This window comes from Triticum aestivum, chromosome 1B, assembly GCF_018294505.1.
Source record: "Triticum aestivum cultivar Chinese Spring chromosome 1B, IWGSC CS RefSeq v2.1, whole genome shotgun sequence".
Lineage (NCBI taxonomy): Eukaryota > Viridiplantae > Streptophyta > Magnoliopsida > Poales > Poaceae > Triticum > Triticum aestivum.
The window spans coordinates 145,605,973-145,622,888 of NC_057795.1; positions in this window are offsets into that span (position 1 = coordinate 145,605,973).

A 16,916-nucleotide genomic window follows, 5' to 3' on the forward strand; every position below is an offset into this window, starting at 1 on the left:
TCCTCTCTTGATAGTACGGTGACTCCTACGAAACTAGTCCACCAACAACGAAACGAAGGAGCTACACTGTCTTGAAGTACAACACTGAGGGAAGGAAATCGTCTCGTGCCAATGGATGAATCTCTGAAAGAACTCACACACACGATTAGTCCGCACAAGCATTTTCATCAATCACCAAAACATATTGGGAATAAATATGCCCTTACAATCTCCCCCTTTTTGGTGGATTGATGACAATACGGGATTTGCACAATATGAAAGATATAGGATAAGCGCAAAAGTACAACTGTCCTAAAATGTAGAAGGGCTCCCCCTAGATATGTGCTACTTAGAAAGGTGCTTTGGACTGCACGGCACAGAAGCCAGAAACAATGCTCCCCCTACATTTTAGAGACCAACTACCTAAGCATGATATGAGAGCAACATATATATAACAAGATAAGCATGGAACTCATAAGCTAGATAGACATAGATAAAGATACGAAGAGATAAGGTAGCATATGTCTCACACCATATGACTCGAGCTTAGGTCTTACTGACAGAACCAGAACTTAGGTCTCACAAACACAAACCAAATAAGACGACAAGCGAAAGCACAAACACAAACGACGAAAGACACAAGGCGCAAATCCCTAAACTCTCTCCCCCTTTGGCAGCGAGACACCAACAAGGAGAGGGAGTGATGCTACGGCTCCAGGTGAAGGTAAATGAGGGACACCCATCAGATCTCAGAGGTATCATCTGCGGTGCCATCGTCGGTCGGGAAGTGCTCAGCATCAGAATCAGTCCAGGGGCAGTGCTGCTGAATCCACTCCTCCTCCTCAGTAAGCTGATCCTCAAAACCACTAATCACAATAGCACCCATCTGACGCATGAGCTCCTTGTGGCGACCTCGAGCCTTCTTCTCAGCCACATGAGTCATGTACCGACCGTGAGATTCCATGCAGAACAGCTTCTTCACCTTGATCTTGAGCTTCTTGGCCCAAGAGGGCTCTGCCTCAGAAGGCACGTAGTCATCATCTTCATCCTCAGCCTCAGCCCCAAACTCCTCCTCAGTCTCCATGGCAGCAGCATATGAAGGAACTCCAGTCCTAGGGGCCTGAGTGCCCTAGTTATCCTTCTTCCTCAGACGCTTGACATCGTGAGTAACCAAGTCTCCAAGCTCCAGCACCACCTTGGGATAGATATGATCCCAGGCCTTCTCAATGAGCAGCATAATGAACGGACCATAAATCGGGCACTTGCGCTCGGAGATAGCAGAAACCAGCTTAGACCACATAACATGAGAGATATCCAAGTACTCTCCGGTGCTCTGCCCCTTCTCCCGCTGACAGAAGAGAAGCATGTCCACGAGATAAGAGTGAACCTGGTCCAGATTCCCGATGCGAGGGAAAAGAGTTTCTCTGAAGATACGTTGAAGAATGTCCAGATAGGCAGGCAGCTCATAGGTCTCCTTCTTTGTCTCATGGTTGATCCTTAGAGTGCAGTAGGGCCACAGAGCTTGCTTGTGAGTGGCATTGGCACGACGGTGGGGGCGAAAGCCGACAAAAGACTCAAGTCCAAGATCTTCCACCCCAATCAACTGCATGAAAGCTTTCCACTTGACTGACAGCAACTTGCCATTTGTCATCCAAGTCAGAGTCCTGTCCTCATCGGTCCCAAGGTGAACCGTGGCATAGAATTGGGCCACAATATCAGCATCATAGTCCTTGTTGAATTGCATGATCCCGAGAATGTTCAGCTGAGTGCACATCTGAAGAGCTTCACCAAAGTAGTCAGGATCATTCTCCATATGCTCGGTGTCGATGGAGTGCACGTTGACATAGAGATTCTTCTTGGCTTTGAGGACATCAAAATAGATGGCAAACTGGAACCTGTTCCAGAACGGACGGTTGACCAAAGTGGGATCTTGGTCGACCTCATACGGGTTGCGGCGGTGCCTTGCCCAGAACTCCTTGGGCGGCATTTCTGGCACGGTTTTGCTTTGCTTTGGCTTGACCCCGGGCTTCTTCAGCAGTTGGGGAGGAGGTTGAGCACTGGAAGATCCTCCGGCAGGCTCAGTGGGCTCAGTAGTGCGGTAGCGCTTGGACGAAGCACGACCGGGGTTGACACGACGAGCCTGATGCTCAGGAACCTCATCACCTGGAACCACACACACAAACACGCAAAACAACCAGAAAGAACGAGTGTAAGCCACAAACACGAACGAAAAGATCACTGAAAGGTTGAAGGATGATGGAACTGGGTAGAGGGCGGTAGTACCGTGACCCTTGAGCGGTAGTACCGCCCCAAGCGGTAGTACTGCTCTGGTAGAGCGGTAGTACCGCTCTCAGCGGTAGTACCGCTCTGGGAGAGCGGTAGTACCGCTCGAGGCGGGGAAACAGCAGTTTCCAACTACCGTGGTCAGATCCGGTACTACCGTCCTACCAAATTCAAAAATACTCCAACCAAACACTAATCCAAACAGTCTAGAAGCATTCTCCATCCTACTCAAGCCTAGATCTGGAAAAAAAATCTAGAGATGCAACTGCTATTGCCCCAAGAACGCTAGATTGGAAATCTAGACAAAAGGAAACAGGGAACGGGGGCAATACCGGCATCCATGGCAAGAGGAAAAGGTGGGGACGATTCCACCGAAGGAAACGGAGAGGAGTGCCCCGGAGAGGGAGATCCGCCGGAGCCCTCCCGCGGCGCCGGTTGCTGAAGAGAGAGGCGAATGGGACGAAGGGGTGAGCGAATGGGTATGGGGGAGGAGAAACTCCCCCTGCCCCCGATAAAACCCCCAGCCCGCGCCTCACAGCGGTAGTACCGCTCTGGAGGGTGGTAGTACCGCTAGGAGCGGTAGTACCGCTCTGGAGGGCGGTAGTACCGCTGGGAGCGGTAGTACCGCTCTGGAGGGCGGTAGTACCGCTGGGAGCGGTAGTGCCGCTCTAGAGGGCGGTAGTACCGCTTCAGCAACCACGCTGCTACTAGACCAACGGCTAACGCTCAAAAAGAAACGGAAAGCAAAGCCAACAGAACGAGAGGACCGACGTGACAACACACACACACACAACAGACCAGAAACAACTCAAACACAAACAACCACACGAAACAGAGCAAGCTCTGGCCTCTCTCAGGAGAGGGCGGTAGCCGGAGCCACCTATGTTTGAGTCAATTGGTATGGCACCGCGAAGAATTATCCTTGGGCCCATGACCGAAACTTGTCTTTGAAGCACAAGTACCATCAAAAATGGCTATTGTGAAAGAGTTGATCATTTTATGCATAATGGGGGGAGGGAAAGTTCATTGAGAGAACAACACTCCCCCTATGTAGATGCCTACATCTAAGCAAGATACCAAGTTGAGTGGGGTGGGGTGTGCAAGGGTTCAAGTCACATTGCTCGAATCAATGATATTTAGCTCATGCCTTAACTCGCGAAATCTTGCTTCATCCAAGGGTTTCGTGAAAATATCTGCAAGGTTATCATGAGTGTTGACATACTTGAGCTCGATCTCTCCTCGCCTAATGTGATCCCGGATGAAGTGATACCGAATCTCAATGTGCTTCGTCTTGAAGTGTTGCACCGGGTTGAGCGAAATCTTGATGGCACTTTCGTTGTCACACCAAAGAGGCACTTTGTCACAAATGACACCATATTCCTTTAAAGTTTGCCTCATCCATAAGAGTTGTGCAACAACTATCGGCCGCCACATATTCTGCTTCTGTGGACGAGAGAGACACACAACTTTGCTTTCTGGAAGACCAACTTACCAAAGAGCACCCAAGAAACTGGCACCCTCCGGAAGTCGACTTCCTATCCACTTTGTCTCCCGCCCAATCAGAATCCGTAAACCCTTCAAGCTTGAAATTTGCTCCTCTTGGGTACCATAATCCAAAGTTTGGGGTATGATCCAAATATCGAAAGATTCGCTTGACCGCCACATAGTGACTTTCCTTTGGTGCGGCTTGAAACCGTGCACACATCCCCACACTCAACATGATATCCGGTCTAGATGCACAAAGGTAAAGCAAGGAGCCAATCATGGAGCGATATACCTTTTGATCCACCGCTTTACCATTGGGATCGATGTCGAGTTGGCACTTGGTAGGCATTGGAGTAGGAGCTGGCTTGACATCGCTTAGCTTGAACCGTTTAAGCATGTCTTGAGTGTATTTGGCTTGGTTGATGAAGGTTCCTTCTCTTCTTTGTTTGATGTCAAAACCAAGGAAGAACTTCAACTCTCCCATCGAAGACATCTTGAACTTGGAGGTCATGAGAGCGGCAAATTCCTCATTGAAAGCTTTGTTAGGAGAACCAAAGATAATGTCATCAACATATAGTTGGCATACAAACAACTCCCCTTTGACCTTCTTAGTAAAAAGAGGGGGATCGATTTGTCCTACTTCAAATCCACGATCTTGTATCAACTCGGTAAGGTGGTCATACCACGCACGTGGGGCTTGTTTAAGGCCATAGAGTGCCTTATCGAGTTGATACACATGATCCGGGAAGTAGGGGTCCTCGAACCCGGGGGGTTGCTTGACATAGACCAACTCATTAATGGGACCATTAAGAAAAGCACTTTTCACATCCATTTGTTGCAACTTAAAGTTGTGATGGGAAGCATATGCAATCAACAAACGAATGGATCAAGACGAGCAATGGGAGCAAAGGTTTCTCCGATACCCTCGACTTGGGAGTAGCCTTGTGCTACCAATCTTGCCTTGTTGCGAATGATGTTCCCATGAGCATCTTGCTTGTTCTTGAAGATCCACTTTGTTCCAATGACGTTGTGGTTCCCCGAAGGTCTTGGCACCAATCTCCACACCTTGTTGTATTCAAAGTTGTTGAGTTCTTCATGCATGGCATTGAGCCAATCCGAGTCTTCGAGCGCCTCATAGACCTTTTGGGGTTCAACACAAGAGACAAACGCATGATGTTCACAATAGTTAGCTAATTGTCTACGAGTGCTTACCCCCTTTCTTAGACTTCCAACCACGTTTTCCATGAGATGGCCTTGTGTGGTTAGTTTGGAAGCAATCTTCGCGGCACGACGCTCTAATTCTTCCTCGGGTGTGGAAGGAGGAAGGTTAACTTGATCATCTTGAGTGCCGTCTTGAGCTTGCTCATGATCTTGAACTTGCTCAAGGGGGAGAACTTGACCTTGGGCATCATTTAGAGGTTCACCTCCATCTTGAGGTTGATCTTGCCCTTGGTCTTGTTCATGAAGGTGAGGGCCTTCACTTTGTTCTTCGGAAGCGTGTAGGTCTTGGGGAGGTGATGGCTCCACTTGAGTGGAGCGTTGTCCTTCTCCTTCGGCCACAAGGGGTTCCTCAATGGGTAGGATATGACCAATACCCATTCTTCTTATGGCTTGGGGAGGAATTTCATCACCTACATCACAAGTACCACTTTGCTCCACTTGGGAGCCGTTATTTTCATCAAACTCTACGTTACACGTCTCCTCAATGAGTCCGTTGGACTTGTTGAGAACACGGTAAGCATGAGAGTTTGTAGCATAACCAACAAATATGCCCTCATGAGCTCTAGCTTCAAATTTAGACAAACGAACACCTTTCTTGAGAATGAAACACTTACACCCGAACACCCGGAAGTACTTGAGATTGGGCTTGTTCCCGGTGAGTATCTCATACGGAGTCTTGTTCAAGCCTTTGCGGAGATAGAGCCGATTCGATGCATGACAAGCTGTGTTGATGGCTTCGGCCCAGAAGTTGTATGGGGACTTGAACTCCGCCATCATGGTCCTTGCCGCATCCATCAACGCCCGGTTCTTTCTCTCTGCAACACCATTTTGTTGAGGGGTATATGGTGCGGAATATTGATGCTTGATCCCTTCATCACTAAGAAACTCATCCAAGGTGTAGTTCTTGAACTCAGTGCCGTTGTCACTTCTTATTGCCAAGATCTTTGCATCATGTTGACGTTGAGCTTCATTTGCAAAGTCGATGACGGTTTGTTGGGTCTCACTCTTCCTCTTGAAGAAGTATACCCAAGTGTATCTTGAATAATCATCCACTATCACCAAGCAGTACTTTATACCCCCAAGACTATCAAAGGATGGGGGCCCAAAGAGGTCCATGTGGAGGAGCTCCAAGGGTCTCTTCGAGTAGATAATAGTCGAGGGAGGGTGAGCCGTCTCATGAAGCTTTCCTTTGATACAAGCACTGCAAACACGATCTTTGGCAAAACTAACATTCGTTAGTCCATGGACATGGTCCCCCTTGAGAAGACTTTGCAAAGATCTCATATTGACGTGGGCTAAACGGTGATGCCAAAGCCATCCCACATCAACTTTAGCCATTAGGCATGTCGCGGTCTTAGTGGGTTGCTCCGAGAAGTTAACCACATAGAGACCATTCTCGACATGCCCAACAAAGGCTACTTTAAGAGTCTTGCTCCACAAGAGGGCCACGGTATCAATATCTAAGAAGGTGGCAAAACCCATGAGAGCGAGTTGACGAATGGAAAGTAAATTGAACGCAAGGGACTCAACAAGCATGACTTTCTCGATCGTTAGATCATGAGAAATGACAACCTTGCCAAGACCCAATACCTTAGAATGTGAGGCATCACCCCATTCGACATTGGTGGGCATAGATGGGATATTGTGCATGTCCACCACCAAGTCCTTGCTCCCGGTCATATGATTTGTTGCTCCACTATCGAGCAACCATGATCCCCCACCGGAAGCAAACACCTACAAGAGATCAATGCTTGGTTTTAGGTACCCATTGAGTAATGGGTCCTTTGATGTTAGTAACAAGGGTCTTAGGAACCCAAATAGACCATTCAATGTACTCATAAGGAGAACCAACAAATTTAGCATAAACATGTCCATCACTAGCACGGCACAACACATAAGAGGGGTTAAAGTTGCCGGCTTTGTTGGGAGAGATGGCGTTGCGCTCTTTGGCTTCACCGCTCTTCCCATTGTTCTTCTTCTCCTTAGGAGAACCTTCTCCCTCCTTCACAAAGGTTTGCGTGAGCGGAGGAGGTCGATTGGTCTTGCTCTTCTTCTCCTTGTTCTTCTTCTTGTTCTTGGACTTGGGTGCGAACCCAACTCCCTCCTTTCCCACAACTTCCTTTTGATTGCTCAAAAGGTCATTTAGGTTCTTCTCACCTTGTATGCATGACACAAGACCTTTCTCGAGTTGTTCCTTCACCTTGGCATTTTCCTCCACAAGATGCACATGCTCACAACATAGGTTAGTAGCATTTGCATTATCAATTAAGACCATGTGAGGAAATGTGGCCTTTTCCTTAGTTAGCTTAACTTGGAGTTGAGCATGAGACTCCTTAAGGGTGGCATGAGCACTTTTCAAGACCTTGTGGGCCTTGTCAAGTACATCAAACTCCTCCGTGAGTCTAACATGATCAACCCCAAGTTTAGCCTTCTCAGAGGCTAGAACACGAGACACAACAAGAGCATGATCAAGATCTTTCTTTAGTTTAGCATGACTATCATTGTGTGACTCCTCAAGAGCCAAATGATGCTCACGCTCTTCCTCAAGAGCATTAGAGAGATCCGATATCTCATCGGCATAGTCACGACTATGACTTTCCATCTTAGTGATGGTTTCTTCATGAGCCTCGATCATGTCATTGGCTTCACCAAGTTGTTCCAAGAGAGAAACGAAATGCTTCTTGGATTTGCCCTTGAGCTTACTCATGAAGGACTCAAATTCATTGATCTCCTCATTAGACCCCTTAACATTATCAGAGTCATCCGTTGAAGGAGGGTTAGGAATAATGGTGGTTTTGATGTTGGGGGTTACCTTGTTGGTGGCCTTAGCCATGAGGCACTTGGCGGTGATGTTCTCGTTAGGTGCATCAAAGAGAGACACCCGAGGAGTTGAGACAATGGCGACGGATGCCATGGCCATTGTTTCACCATCTTCATCATCATCATCATCCTCACGGTATTCTTCTTGAACCACCAACCCGCGAGAAGGAGTCTTCTTGGTGAAGTTGTTCTTGTTGGGGAAGGACTTGGCTTTGTCTTTTCTAATGAACTTGCCACCATTGTCTTCCCACTTCTCGTATGGACAATCTGCAATGAAATGACTGACATTGCCACAGTTGAAACAAGTTCTAACTCGTTGCTTCCCTTTGAGGCCACTTGAGTTGTTCTTGTTGAAGTTGGGTCTTGTAGTCTTCTTACTCCAAAACTGTCTTGAGGCAAGATCCATGTGCTCATGATAATCATACTTCATGTCCTCGGGGTTGCTCTCCTCATCTTCCTCTTCTTCTTCTTCTTCCACACTAACCTTGGCCTTCAAGGCAAGATTGGGCTTCTTTGCCCTTTGGGAACGGAGCACCGCATTGTCGGCGGTCTTATCCAAGATGTTCATTGCAACAAACTCATCCAACACTTCACCAGAGGTCATGGAGTGGAAGTCCGGTCTTTGGCGGATGACGGAGGACATGGCCTTGTTGTAGGGCATCATGGCCTTGAGGAACTTGCGCTTGATCCAGTTGTCATCCGTGTCCTTACTCCCATGATCTCGGAGTGCGACCGCAAGTTTGGTCACTCTTCGAAAGAGCTCACGAGGTTCTTCATCTTCTTTCATTGCAAACTCATCGGCTTCATCTTGCACCACTTCATAGTTGGAGCGTTGAATGCTAGCACTTCCTCGATACATACGCTCGACACACTTCCATGCTTCTTTAGCCATGACATGAGGTCGAAGATGAGGGAGATCTTCGGGAAGGATAGCATCTTGGATGATGAAGAGAGCACTCTCATTGAATTGGTTGTCCACTTCTTCTCGAGGGGTGAAGTTGCTTGGATCATGAGGATAGAAACCTTCTTCAATAATTCTCCAAAGGTTAGTATTCACATGTTTTAAGTGACGCTTGAAGCGATAAACCAAAGAATCATAATCTTCATTTTTCACATATTTAGGAGGAGGACCGGCATGATTCAAATGCGTAGAGGGGATCGGTCCTTTATACGCCGGGGGTTCCACATGCGCATAGATGCCGGTGCCATTTCTACCACCAGTAGACGGACTCTTTTCACTATTAGCTTCCCCCTTGTCGGGGTTAGCATCCGTCACCTTGTTAGTGGGATCACCCACTTTCATCGGCGAGGTAGATAGTTTGAGTCCCTCTAGGAATTCAGTAAACATGCTTTTAACCTCGGCCGTCATGGAGGTTTTCAATGTGTCTAAAGCCACATTGAATTCCTCACGAGAGACCGAGGTTCCCCCTTCGGCCGAAGACGAGACGAGATTCACACCGGAGTGCTCCTCTGCACCGTCGTTGGTATCAACCATACTCTTCGAACGGCAAAGTCCTTAATAAAGAGACGAGGCTCTGATACCAATTGAAAGGATCGATATGGTTGACTAGAGGGGGGGTGAATAGGCAACTAACAATTTTTATACTTTTCTTTAACAAATTAAAACTTGCAATGAAATAGGTTGTCTAGATGTGCAACTACGTGGACAACCTATATGATGCAAAGACAATGAGCACGCAAGCAAGCAATGGATATAACTCGAGTAAGCTTGCAAAAGTAAAGGGACAAGATAACCAAGAGTGGAACCGGTGGAGACAAGGATGTGTTACCGAAGTTACTTCCTTTTAAGGGGAAGTACGTCTCCGTTAGAGCGATGTGGAGGCACAATGCTCCCCAAGAAGCCACTAGGGCCACCGTAATCTCCTCACGCCCTCACACAATGTGAGATGCCGTGATTCCACTATTGGAGCCCTTGAAGGCGGCAACCGGACCTTTACAAACAAGATTGGGGCAATCTCCACAACAATTGGAGGCTCCCAACAACACCACGAAGCTTCACCACAATGGAGTATGGCTTTGAGGTGACCTCAACCGTCTAGGGTGCTCAACACCCAAGAGTAACAAGATCCGCTAGGGATAAGAGGGGGGAATCAAATTTCTCTTGGTGGAAATGTAGATCTGGGCCTTCTCAACCAATCCCGAGCAAATCAACAAGTTTGATTGGCTAGGGAGAGAGATCGGGCGAAAATGGAGCTTGGAGCAACAATGGAGCTTTGGGGGAAAGAGGTAGGTCAACTTTGGGGAAGAAGACCCCTTTATATAGTGGGAAGAACAATCCAACCGTTATCCCACTTACCAGCCCCGCACAGAGAGGTACTACCGCTGGGGAAGGGCGGTACTACCGCTCCACCCAGCGGTACTGCCGCGCTGCCTGGGGCCCTGACTCCAGGGCGGTACTACCGCCAGGGAAGAGCGGTACTACTGCTCAGGGCGGTACTACCGCTTAGACCCAGCGGTACTGCCGCGCTGCCCAGGGCCCTGTCGCCAGGGCGGTACTACCGCTAGGGAAGGGCGGTACTACCGCTTAGAGCGGTACTACCGCCCCTACTACCTCCCTTAGTGCCGCAAAATCCGACACAAAAAATTCGTTCGAGAATCAAGGCGGAAGTAGCCCAGACGCACAGCGGTACTACGGCCGAAACACCCAAGCGGTACTACCGCTCTGAGAGCGGTACTACCGCTTGGAGCAGTACTACCGCTCTGAGAGCGGTACTACCGCTGTGGAGTTTTCGGTGGTACTACCGTTGTGGACGCGGTACTACTGCTAGGGCAAAGCAGAGCATAGTAAGGGGAAAACAGCAGCTCCAGAGATGCGGAAGGAAAGACGACGGGTGTGATAATGATGTGTATGTGTGATTCCACCCAAGTCTTACCAAAATGGATCCCCTCTTGATAGTACGGTGACTCCTACGAAACTAGTCCACCAACAACGAAACGAAGGAGCTACACTGTCTTGAATTACAACACCGAGGGGAGGAAATCGTCTGGTGCCAATGGATGAATCTCTGAAAGAACTAATGCACACGATTAGTCCGCACAAGCATTGTCATCAATCACCAAAACATATTGGGAATAAATATGCCCTACAACAGTATTCAGGGCCGCGAAAATAATCAAGGATATGTATAAGGCCTCGTTATTTCAGTTAAAGATCCAGATAGAGAAAATAGTAATGAAAGGACAAGACCAACAATACAAATATGCCGGTTATTCAGTGAGTAATGTGGTATGTATGCCCAAGACAAACTTATTCCATATCGAACCCCGTGAAGATACGCCTAAAGGTCTACTCCATTCTAGTAAGGACCTCATGGAAAGGCAACCAGCTTGGTCCACAATATGCTCAGAACTATCAGCATTAAATGCCCGAGTCTGTCAAGTCCGAACCTAGGACAACTCAATATATTGACCTCAACACCCGCGATGGAGCATTGCATAGACTATTATTCCCAGGGAGATATCGGAAAAAAATGAAGAATCATTGTGAGAACCCAGACTCTGAGGATTGTTATCTCTCGCATATGGAAAGCAATTAAAGAATAGCCTGTGAGAGGGAGTCTTTGCCAAGATCACCGTCAGTCAAGTCTGCAAATGTTATCATCAGGAGATGGTGCATTTTCTTTATCAGTCACGGCAAGCGACACTCAAACTTTTGGTACAACTTGGATACTCAAGGTTGTGAAACCAGTCGAGATAAGTCGGAAACTCCTGCAAGATGTCAGAATCAATTAATAAAACAGGTATGGTCCACCTCACTGTTTTGAACCCAGAACGGCATGCATATATTCAAGGAACCCGATGCCTGGATAGAATAAATCCTTCATTCCACGGGAAGATGTGTTCCCCAACCTCGTCGAATATTATCAGTACTCGATACAAGAATAACATCTCCAGCAAGGATCATCGAGAAGGACATGTATGTCAGAAGATCTTTCGGACCCTAGCTCAGCCAACGAATATGAAAGAAAAAGTTGAGTCAAGATGAACAAGAATGTATGAGGCAAGTCCTGTCCATATGTCAGATACGGTGAAGCAAACCACCCAGATCAAGATAGTCAGTCAGATCTAATTCAGTGGAAATATTATATGAGAATAAATAAAAGAAACCCGAGTTGGAAACGGTTTCTTCAAGTCAAAAAAATTATTTAACCCTGAGCAATCCAAATCTCGAGGACGAGATTTCTTTAAGGGGGGAAGGTTTGTAACAGCCTGGATTTCTGTCCTTTGATTTTCTTGGATTTCCTGAATTGATTTGCTTTTCCGTGGCTATGTGATTCTGAAACTTGGGAAGATCATGTCTTCCTAGGTTTAAAGTGGCTTGTTAACCTCATCATCATCCTGAAACCCTGTCATTTTCATCCTTTACCTAACCCAATATTCTTTTTATTGGGAATATTCCTTTTCCGATAAAGGAATAACCCTTTAAAACCCTAGGTTGTGAAGCAACCTATATTTCTGTCACTCCTAAAATTCCCAAATAATTCTCATAAATTGTTTGGGTCATATCTTAATCAAATATGGCAAAACTTTTCATTGCCATGATAAAAAGTAATCCTCAAATAATTAATTTCCTATTCTGTCCTAAATGGCACATTGTGAAGCACGTGCTATTTTCCTTTTCCCAAATTACCTCAAACTCCTTGGACATCTTTTCATGTCCATATAATTTCCACATGCCAAAATGCAACCTCATTTGCCTAGTAATTATTTAATTATGATTTTCCAAAGTTTCTGTCCAGAAAGAAGCTTTGTGAAGGAGCTGCAAGCTAGGCATATCCAAATGAGTTTCCATTTTTCATGATCCTTAATATCATCATATCCTAGACCTCCACCCAAGTTGAGCTCATGTCATGCCTCCATGTGAGCTCAGCTTCAATTCTTAGATTCTGCCCAAAATTTCAGTTTGTGAATAAAGTATATTTTATCTTGCTCCATTATGGTTGCATATTTTTCTAGGCCTTCTAGTATTCATATAACCTCCCTCCACCAAGTTGTGGATCAATCTCTTTGCCCATTTGCCCCGTGGAATTTTCCAAGTTTCTCGTCAAAATAAATCTTTCTGAAGCAAGTGCTATTTTGGTTCATCCAAATGGCATGAAACTGCTTGGGCATCTTAATGTCTTCAAATAATTGGGCCATGCCCAAATTCAGCTCAATACAAATTGATATGTGAGTGCTACCTCATGTTTTGTATTTCTGTCCAGTCTGGTGGTTTCTACAGCAACCCCTAGCTAAACTCCTCTTCTTCAGCTTAAACTCTGTCATCTTAGTCACCTTACAGTGTGATCATTGCCAGACAAAATATTTACCACGTTACCAGGCTGGAGTAACCACAGCAAGTTACAAACACCTTCCTGTTGTTTTACTTTGGAGCTAAGTACAAATCTCTTCTTTGGCCCTACACCGATTTATTTTCTCATTTTGACTACGGGCACGACAGTCTATCTACTGGACATGGTCGGCCCGGCCAGAACGTGCCATTTACACCAGTGCCCGTGGTGGTCACGCTGGCGACACACACATTTCGTGCTCTGGCTGGTTCTTGCCCATGTGCTCGTCTGCTCCGTCCTTGTCTCGACGTTCAATGTGTCCTGGTGCTTCCCTGTGATCGACTGCACCTCACTCGTCGATGGCTTGTCGTGGTTCGCCATAAATGAGCCACTAGCTCCATGCCCGTGCCGCCCCCCGCCACTGTCCACCATTAGAGCCATGTAGGAGCTCGCTTCTGATGCTCGAGAGGCTTCCCTTCGGCTATATAAGCGTGCCTGAGGTCCTCCCTCACCTCCCAAGCCCCTCCCTCGCCCCCTTTGCCCTCTGGAGTCGCCCAATCTCGCCGGAGTTTGTCGCTCCTCCTTGGTGGTCGCCAGAGTTCGCTAGTTTCTGGCCACCACAGGCCCCCACTAGCCTTCCCTCCACGTACACGGCCTTCCCCTAGTCCCACAGAGCCGCCCGAACCCCTCATCCCTCGCCAGAGTGCCCTGCTTCGACGAACACCTTCACCATCGCTAGCTCACTGTCCTCCTCCTGTCGCCTCTAACCACCGCGCCCCCACTCCTCCCCGGCGTCCCTTTCTCCTTTGAACGGTACCGCAGCGTCGCCCTGAAGCGTCTGGTGCCCGCGCTTTGGCTTGAGGTGGCCAGAGCGGCCCGTTCCATCGCCGGCGCCCGTTCTCTGTACATCTCCGGTCGCCGCTCGTCATCTTCGCTCCAGGCCTCCCCCGCGCCTCTTCTCTCCTGGAGCAGGTGCACCGCGGCCCCGCGGTCCCGCCGGTGCCCTTTGCTCGGCCGGGGAGCGCCTGAGCCGGCCGGCGCCTTGGGCGTTTCGCTCCCCTGCCTCTGCTCTATCTCACGGGAGAACAGGCGAGCGGGAGGAAGGAGACGATCGAGCCTGGCCCCTCCCCCTGCTCGTGGGACCCGCCTGTAAGTGGTCCAAGGCCCAGGTCCATGTGGATAAGTGGAAGCGTATTTCTCATTTTACACTTCTGCCTTATCCACTCAGAGACGTGTTTGCTGAAGATATATTCACAGAAAAGTCCCTGAACTTTTACACCTCATAACTCCGCAACCGTAACTCCGATCGAGGTGAAACCAACGCTCACTTCTTCGTCTCGTCAAGCTCTTTCTGTTGGTACCATTTTCATAAAGTGTTCACACTGTTAAAAAGACCATATTGCCCTTGCCTCTAATCAGCCCCCTCCGAGGGAGAACCGTCCGGCGTTTCGTTCCGCGGTTTCACCGCACTACTTCCCGGAGTATTCGCCACCCTCAGGCAAGCCAAAACCATCATTTGCATCATAGCCATGCAGTAGCATTGGTTTTCAACTTGAATCTTTAAATAACTATATGTTTGTTTTGCTACTGTTGTCGCTATTTCGGTTATGCTTATGGATCGGTGGTTACCGGCATGCTTTGTTATCTTGCACTCTGTAGTTATCAATTACTTGCTAGTATTAATTTCATTAGTCATGCTTGATAGTAGTACATGTTGGGTTGGTCATCTTCTTTGGTGCATGACTAACGTCGGTTACCGAGTATCGTTAATATGCAGTGTTCCTTTGCTGTTAGTTGGTTAAGTGATTACTCGGTAATGTTATTGATGTGTTCTTGCATGGTATTTATTGTTGATGCTAATGGTCATGTTATGCTATGAGTAGTGTTGTACTTGTAATATTCATGCTCATCATTATGCCATGCTTAGTTGGATATGAACCATTGTTGATATGGTGGATAGTTATGATGTACTCTCATGCTTATGTTGTTATCATGCTCATGCTTTGTAATTGCATCATGTTATTTTATCATGGCTCAGCATATTGCATTCAAGTTTAACCGGATTAAATTGAACTTGAACAACTGTTGGCTGAGTCATGGTGCCACCTTATCGAGTTGACCAGTGCAACCACGCTTACCTTTATGGGAAGGTCCTAACTGGGTCTATTGTTGTGCCTCTCGCCGGTGCCTCCAACGAGGGAAGGTTATGGGCGCGCGCTACCCTGATCAAGTAGGCGGACATAAGCCATGTGTGCTCGTTGTTGTTGTTATGTGCACATGTCCCCGTTTGGCACGGTTTATTGTTTTGGCCACGACGGTGGTCGTTGGTGTCTTTGGTAGACACGGGGCCACCGAGGACTAGCCCAGTGGGGAGTGAGTCGGAGTGGCCGAGAGAGTGTCATGGCAGTAGATCGGTTTTGTCGGAGCGTCGTTGGTCCACCCGAATGGGAGTGTGAGGCCATGGGTTCCATGGTGTGGGTACAGTGTACTAACCTCTGCAGAGTGTATATTAAATATATCGATAGTCGCACCCGCGGATAAGGGCCCAGTTCGTGTTAGTCACACTGTGAGTCAACAGTATTAATAATAACTTGATTAATGACAACCCCGGTTTGATGATGAGATAAGTTGGTTGTGACCGCCGGAAAGATCACCGATTGAGACCAAGTGTTGGTCATGGTTGTGATTCGTGAATGATCACCGTGGTATCGAGGATACCGAGTTGTTGGATATTCGTGATGTTGTGCGAGAATCGTGGGTAAAGATCAAGCTCCTTGTGGTCATTTAATGATCACTACGGTATTGTTTATACCAAGCTTGATTTGATCCTGAGATGATCGTGTGATGTCCGAGGTTGGTAAGTGTTGCATGTGATGGTTACCAGGTAACCCGAGCAGAATAAGTGGTGCATGTAGTATCATCATGTTGCATGCTAGAATCGTCATGTCATGCTCATATTGTTATAGCTGTATCATGTTTATGTTGTTCATGCCATGTTATTTTGATGATCTCATCATAATTCCTGCTTAACCTGTAATTGACATGCTGTTGTCTGTCTTGAATGCTTCTGGTTATTGTGAGCTTGCAAGTACATTCAATGAATTGACCTGGCGTGTCATACCAGTTTGCAGGTCATGCCGGATTTGATTGCTTGCTTATCGTAGTTTTCGTTCGTGCGAGCTTGGATAAGCGTTCCAGCTAGAGTCCCTACAGAGTGGAGTTCACCACCGTCGTCGTTGTTCCGCTGCTAGAAGTTTTTCCGCTGCATCGTGTTGTTCTACTGCTTGCATAGAGCAACTGAGGATGGCATAGTGTCGTCGTACCGATGTTATTCATTGTAATATCAGAGACCTTGTAATCATATTCATGTATTAATAGAGAGCTGATTTGTTCTATGCTAAGCAGTGTCGTATTCCATAAGACTTGTCCTCGATCTCTGGGCTGGAATACGGGGCGTTCCGGTTTCTCTGGGTCGGGGTGCCACAAAAATCAAGTTGCTCTCTTCATCATTCTTCCTGTGGATGGCACACGGTAAATCCAGGACATCCTGGACCGACTGGTCCTTTATCTTCTTGGGTATACATGGCCCCTTGGGCTTTCCCTTGAACTTTCCTTGGGTATTCACCACTACAGCTTTAGCCTAACTTGTGGCTTCAGCTTTGCGTTTCTACTTCCAACTGGTATTTCTGCCCCCAGTGTTGGGGTCGACTGTCTTCCCTTTGCCATTATGGATTTGGTCTTATTCTTCTCCATTCGCGTACCGAGTGGCTATCTCCATCATCCGATTCAAAGTCATGGCCCCGGAGGGACCAAATTTCAGTGTGTGCTCTCTGTACT